The sequence below is a fragment of the Haemaphysalis longicornis genome, unplaced genomic scaffold (genome assembly GCF_048455015.1).
Source record: "Haemaphysalis longicornis isolate Haplotype H1 unplaced genomic scaffold, Haemaphysalis longicornis Haplotype H1 scaffold_9, whole genome shotgun sequence".
NCBI lineage: Eukaryota > Metazoa > Arthropoda > Arachnida > Ixodida > Ixodidae > Haemaphysalis > Haemaphysalis longicornis.
In genome coordinates this window covers 170,441,083-170,447,865 of record NW_027526460.1, presented here as the reverse complement: position 1 = coordinate 170,447,865, position 6,783 = coordinate 170,441,083, and positions in this window count along the sequence as shown.

Below are 6,783 nucleotides of genomic sequence, written 5' to 3'. Positions count from 1 at the left end.
CCCGCGACCTCGTGCTCAGCAGCGCAACGCCTTAGCCACTGAGCCACCGCGACGGGTCCTAAAAAAAAAAGTTAGTCTGGGCCAATCATATAACTTGTTATAAATGCATGTAACGGAACCAGATAATGCCGGGCCGACACGCGCGTACGCGAGTCTTGAAGCGTGTCTGGTTCCGCGTTACTCAAGACGTCATAATCAATTAACACGCAAACAATGTCGCCTTAATGGAACCTGTTCGATGACGTAGATGGCGTAGTGGAGCTCCTGCTTTCGCAGGAACTGGTGCATGTGGTGCAAGAAGATGCGCAGGTTCTGCGGCCGGTCTCTGTAGGGCACTATCACGGCCAAGTGGTGGCGTGCCGCGCAGTGGCTCGGGGACCAGCGGCCCCCAGGTTTGACGTCCGCGAACAGCGCCTCCAGGAGCAGCAGGTCGGGAACCTCCCTGACGACCGGCACCAGGCCAACTCGACAGCCATGAGGAGGAACGGGATTATGTTATTGGCTCTGTAGGTACCATAAAAACTGTTAAGTGCACTCCAGGTATTCTATGAAACGTTTAGTCACACTGGCACTGCACTTGGGTAGCAATAAAAGGAGACAATTCTTGTGCCCAGGCTGATGCGGGAGCAGCGCTTTTGTAACAAAGCCTTCCGAAGTTCCCCCTTAGGTGTTTCAGCAAAGCAGTAACAGTACCTCGACAGGTTATCGTCCATCGTTCAGTGGACCCTTTGTATGGAGTTGAAGACGGTAGAGAAGGTCCAAACGCGAAGAAAGGCTAATAAAAAAGTTGTAGAGGAGCTCTAAGCATATTTAAATGAGATAACAAGGCAAAAGCGTTTATTCTGGCTGGGTTCGTCGACGACTCTTCTACGAATGTCACCTACAGCCTACAACCTCGACATCGGCGTCAATGTGGTTACTTGTTGCAGAACCATTGCAGAACGAACCATTGCAGAACCATTGTTGCAGAACGAACTCCACAGAAGTTGAAGGGGAGCTGAGACTGCCTGAGAATTTTGAGTTGCACGCCCTTGAGCGTTTGGTTTTTTAAGACGATAGTCTTTCTTGGGCTACTTGAACACGTAAATTTTGGTCTGTGTGTATGTATGTCTGTCGAAAGGAAAATCGAAAGTATGTCTGTCGAAAGTATGTCGGTCGAAAGGAAAGGAACTTGTTACAGCTAGGACCCGCGGTAGTTAGCTACCACACGGGTCGACAGGGCGCAAGACATACGCAATGTGTTACAGAGGAAACGAATTGACCATCTCACAAGTTCACAAAAAGCAAGTTCTACCGCACCGAAGGCTCTTTACATTCCACGGCACAAGGTCTAGACACTAGAGTTCAAGCATGAGAGTCATCATAAAAACCACAACAGTTCAAATACATCAGTTCTACTGTGTACTCATGTCTATGTCCGTGCATAGAGTCATTCTCAGCCAGGCTGACTAAAGTGTGCATTGGCTTCTGAACATACTACTCCCTTCCCTAGAAAAAACGCAAGTCTTTCGCCTTATTAATGAGGCACTATACACCATTGCATGGTATTATTGGCGACCTTCATGAAGCGAGTCGCCCAACGAAGGAGGAAAGATTCTGACCCCAGCGCCACCAGCTCATGCTGCACGTGCTCTATGGCCATTTTACGAACGCGCCAGAACAGGGGGTACATGGCACGCTGTGTTCGTGCCCGCAAAGCGGGTACACCTTGCTGAGGCCAAACAACAGAGGCGGCCACACAGAGCAGAAAGCTGACGAACGGTCTCTCGATTTCGTCTGGGCTCCCAGCCTAAGCTCAAACATTCTGATGGGCAAAACACAGAATGTGGTGGCCACACGACACTCTAAAAGAGCATGCAAAAGGAGCAAAAAGAGCATTGCGGGCACCGGGCAGAGCGAACCACACCAATGCTGCAAGGTGGTCACACGTCAATACGGCTCTCCAGCCAGGCAGCCACCCGAAATCACGAACGTCTGCAGGAAGCACTGCTGACGTTAACTGTTGCCAGCGCCCCACGCGAGGCTTCTCCTTTTACCAGCCACCGAATTTCTCGCATATCTCAGTTGCAGATAAGGCTCTAATATCCAGATCTGGGTTGCCGGATTGAAAGTACCTATAGAAAGCCGGCGGCTGCATGGCTGTAGGTCAGGTAATGAGCTCATAATAAAACTATAACCTAGCAGTACCAAAGAAGTAGCGAAGCAGAGCCTTCTTCGTCCACTCATCATCATCTACCAGTTCCCACACGCCGCACAACGTTACAACACTTGACATCGTGTTCAGGCATGGCAAGCTGAACCTCAACACCCCCCCCCCCCCCATGCTGCGGAGCAGACGCAGGAGAGCGCGCGCAACTGACTCGGTCTTCCCAGCCCAGAAAAATGACCCAGATTTTGTAGCCAGCCACCCTCGCCGAGTAAAAGAGCGCCTCTGAAACGCACGATTTAATATTGTAGCTCCTCTCAAATACAGACAGCTTGAAAGGTGGCGCTATGCCTTTTGCGTTTTCCGGCCGTATTTAAGAGACCGCTCCACGTCTCACGAACAACTTCTCCAGAGGCGTGGAGAAGTTGCCTGGCACCCGGACTTTCCTCACCCACTATACGTCTCCAGCAAGGTCACTGGCAAACGCCACAAATATTAGCGCTCTGCTTTTGCCCTTGTTCAGCCGGGATCCAGACAACTCACCATTACTAAAACAAAAGCTGTATAAACGCTCGATAGCTGTCCTCATCCCGGAGAGAAAGGGACACATCGTCCGCATTAGACCTTGCTCTGGGCTTAACCGGGATGCAGGAAGGCACGGGTAGAAGTACACGCTGCCAGGCGACGCAGAAGGGGGTCCAGGCATAGTGCGAAGAGCGAGGGGGACTAGGGACTCACCTGCCTGATCCCGCGCGTAACTGCATGTGAAGTGCTCACTTAGGCGGCAACTAACAAGCAGCCGGGTGGTCACGTTCGAGTAAGCTGGCTGAAGGCAAGATGGGAACCGTAGAGACCTAAGACGCCGATCATATACCAGTGCTCCACTCGATCGAAAGCTTTCGACTGATCAACCGATATGAAGCAACCTCTGTCAGTCGATTCAGCCGCCCGGCCAAAGTCGAACTCTATCTGCACAATAGTTTTACAAATGGAAGTCTAAACGTCGAATTCCGCTGCAATGTTCATATTTGTCAACGTTGTTGAACAAGAACAAAACGTTACGAAAATATGAGGTAAAAAATCAATACGTAAGTAATATTTTCAATGTTCGTTCATTTGAAAAAATCACGGATGCTTTATTTTTGCGATACAACCACTGCAGGAAAAAAATTCACTCTTTCGCCTGCTGCTGCCCGCGCTGCAATAGCTCCTGGCGTAATTTTAAGGAATCAAACGGCAGCAGTTACAAAAGGTTCTACTGGCTAGGTTCCACGTTTCACTTGGAACGCACTAGGAGCAGGGCAACATGGCTCTATAAACGTTGTAGTAGGGGCCCTCGATTCACGCGCCTCTCCGCCGTATGGCAGCGCTGGGATCGAGAAACGAGGCTTGGAGCTGTGTAACGCGGTAAATTTAAATTGACCTATTTATTTATTTATTCAAATACCCTCAAGGCCCGTAGGGTGTTACAGTAGGGTTGGGTAGCAGTACTTTACAGCATTCAAAGGAAAAAACAGAATATAAGACAAGGAAAACAGAGAAAAGGCACAAGCAAAAAAGAACGAAAACAAAAAAAAATTAACTAAAAAAACTGATATGCAGAAAGCAAACAAGCAAATAAAACACAGCAGAAAACGAACTGTGCACATGGTTACAAAACGTGCAGAGCAATGACAGTCTAAACAATTAAGGGTTTGGAATGGTTACAATGAGGAGCGTAGGTGGTTCCATTCAGCACAGGTTCTGGATAAAAAGGCAGCTGAAAAGAATTTCGTACGGCAAAAAATTGGCTCCAATCCACGCTTCGAAGGTAATTGGAAAGCAAAGCTCTAAACGACACCCACAACAATTGCCCATGCGACGCCACTTGAATTCACACACGTGGCTCCAACAAAGAGTGAAACCACAGATTCTGCCAGCCGTTAGTGGCCACGACTGGGCAAGTGCGGCTGACGCCGCCGCTGTAGCGCGGCCATGAGTCGGTAGAAAGAAAACGGAGAGAACTTCCTTTCGAATGGTGAGACAGCGGAACCTAGTCATCCTGATGTGCTAGCTTGGGGCTACACCACCGCACGACACAAGCGCACACACCGAAACGATTCGGCATTTGAGCTTAGTGATTCCCATTTGTACCGATTTAAACTAGTTTAGTAAGTTTGAGAAGTTGAGAAAGCTGAGGGAACTTTCATAATCGCTGTTTATCAAAACCAGTGGTTACTTTCGCCTTTTCTAATACCTCTAAAAGAAAACCGAATTGGTAATCACCAATTTGGAAAAGGGAATCCCATTTTGAAGAGGGTGTGCGCAAAAGGTAGCTTTTCTCTAGCGGCCAGATGTCTCATTGTGGTTTGTACATTTTGTTTTCCGCCCTGCAAACCAATCATTAAGTATGTTCGCCGTACGACCACTTAAATTCCGTCGGGTGCGAGTTACCCTGCAGGGGCTGTCGAAGAAGTTAATGAAGCTGTGCGAAGGCAGCGCGCACTGGACGCGAAGCTGCACCAAAACAAGTCCAAAACAACCGTCGCTAAAACGAGAAAGCCGTACCGCCGACGCCGCCGCCGGCGACCAGGCTCTTTCGCGCGGGAACGCTGGGTAAGTTCGTCGCGCCATCTCTAGTGTGCTCCATGAATGAAACGCCGAGGTACTTACATCCTCTTAAGATACTGCGTACAGCATTTTGCACTTTCAAACTTCAACGCTACGCAAACCAAATTGGCCGAAAGCGAAACCAAAAGAGTCTCTCAAAGCTAGAGTAGAGACTGGTGGTGCAATCTGTGTTTTATGCAACTGTATGTGCGATATTGCCCTCTTACTAACAAACAAAAATGCGTTTTTCAATCTCAAGGTTTTCTATCGATACCACCAAAGTAAATCCTTTTTTGTGTGTTTAAAAATGCTGTGACACTCTTTATTTTCGTTTTACGAGCTCATGAAAGACTAAGGTATCATTCACGACCGCTATGTTTGCCTTGACATTTCTGTTTTCTGCTTCATCTCACTCGTAAATTCGATGTGCAACAAGTTGCACGTCACGAAAATGTTGATCTTTTGTGACTAGATTTGGCTGAACCCATTATTTTAATTTGCCATTTCTTTCCATTGAAATTAGGGGCCTATTAGGGGCGAAGCCCCTTAGGGGCTGGGGCCGTTGGCATCTCCTGCTGTCGCCGTCGTCGCAATCGTCGTCGCATGTAGTCATGGTACTAAAACACCGGGAAACTCCTTCACGCCTGGCGCTAGAACATAACGCCAACTAAAAAAAAATACCTGGACACTCGTTTACGCCTCTCGCTGGAGCGCTTCGTAACGCGCACTAAAAAAAACACCGGCGCACTCGTGCTTAGTGCTTCAAAGAGGAGCCTTTTACAGCAAAGCTGTATTCCTACACCTCCCAACGGTTTTACCTACGTTCGCAAAAACGACAAGCCGCCAAGAATACACTTACACACTGCATGCTTCATCCCTCCCCATGTTTCATGTTAGTGGAGATGCCCCGGGTTTTTTAAATGCGGAGCATTTCTTAGGCTCGCCTGGTCCTGCGTCGTTGATGGCGGCGCCGTCCCCACGCTCACTGCGCATGCGCAACTCCCCTCCTTACACCCACAGCTCCGCGATACTACACTATAAAAAAAAGAAATAGTTAGCGGCACCCGGTTTCGATCCCACGACTCTCTGGCCGCAACGGGAGGTACGCGGTGCTCTTCCCACTACGCTACAAATCCGGGACAGGAGCAAGTGCTACGAACGCGCCTTATGTCCTTGACTCATTCAAACTACGTCAACAAGCTACTGATACAACGAAGGCACGCGAAGCTGAACGTCAACGGAAAAGACGAACTGAAAACTTTAGAGGGGGATGCTGAATTTCCCGTGGGAAAGCTGTGGCGGGAAGCGCCACGCGCCTTGCAGCTCAACCAGCCTCGTCCGCAGCGCCTCTGATACTGATTGTGGCAGGATGCCCCTAGGGATTGGCCAACCACAGAATCCATCACGAGACAGGTTCGCGTTCAACCACCGTCGTCATCTTCCCGTGGGGGAACCTCCAAACAAGAAGAAGAACGAGAAGACAAAGCTGCGAAGAGAAGGGTGTGTACATTGCTCTCAGCCGGTGCACCAATGTCACCAACCTTTACCTCACCAAAGCTGACGGAGACTACCGATTCTACCACAGAGACATCTACAAGAACATGATGGACGAGTTTCGGCGGCTCGAGAACCACCGCCTAGTCACCGTAACACAACAGCACTTGTCGTGCCTTTGTCACCGGTGTGGACCCGGACGCGGAATTCCCTCTGGCGCTAGTAAAAACCAGATCACTCAACATAACGGCAACACTATGGAACCACACGGAACCGCCACGATGCTTCGCATCCTCATCAGGGTTCCCCCACGGGAAGATGGTGTAATTTTTTTATTGCAAATAAACAACAAAAATCTCTTGACATGCTACGATGCCTCTTCCTTTAAAATTCTTTTGAGGATTCCGGAAAATGAGGATAAGCACCACCGATAACATGTTTCTTTTGTAGCAGGCTTCCTTCCCCCTGAAAGATTGGAAAATTTAAGACCAGGCTTTGAGGGCCTGCCAAGATGAAGTTCTTCAAGCCGGTCAGGTTGGCTAGCCAGGTACTAA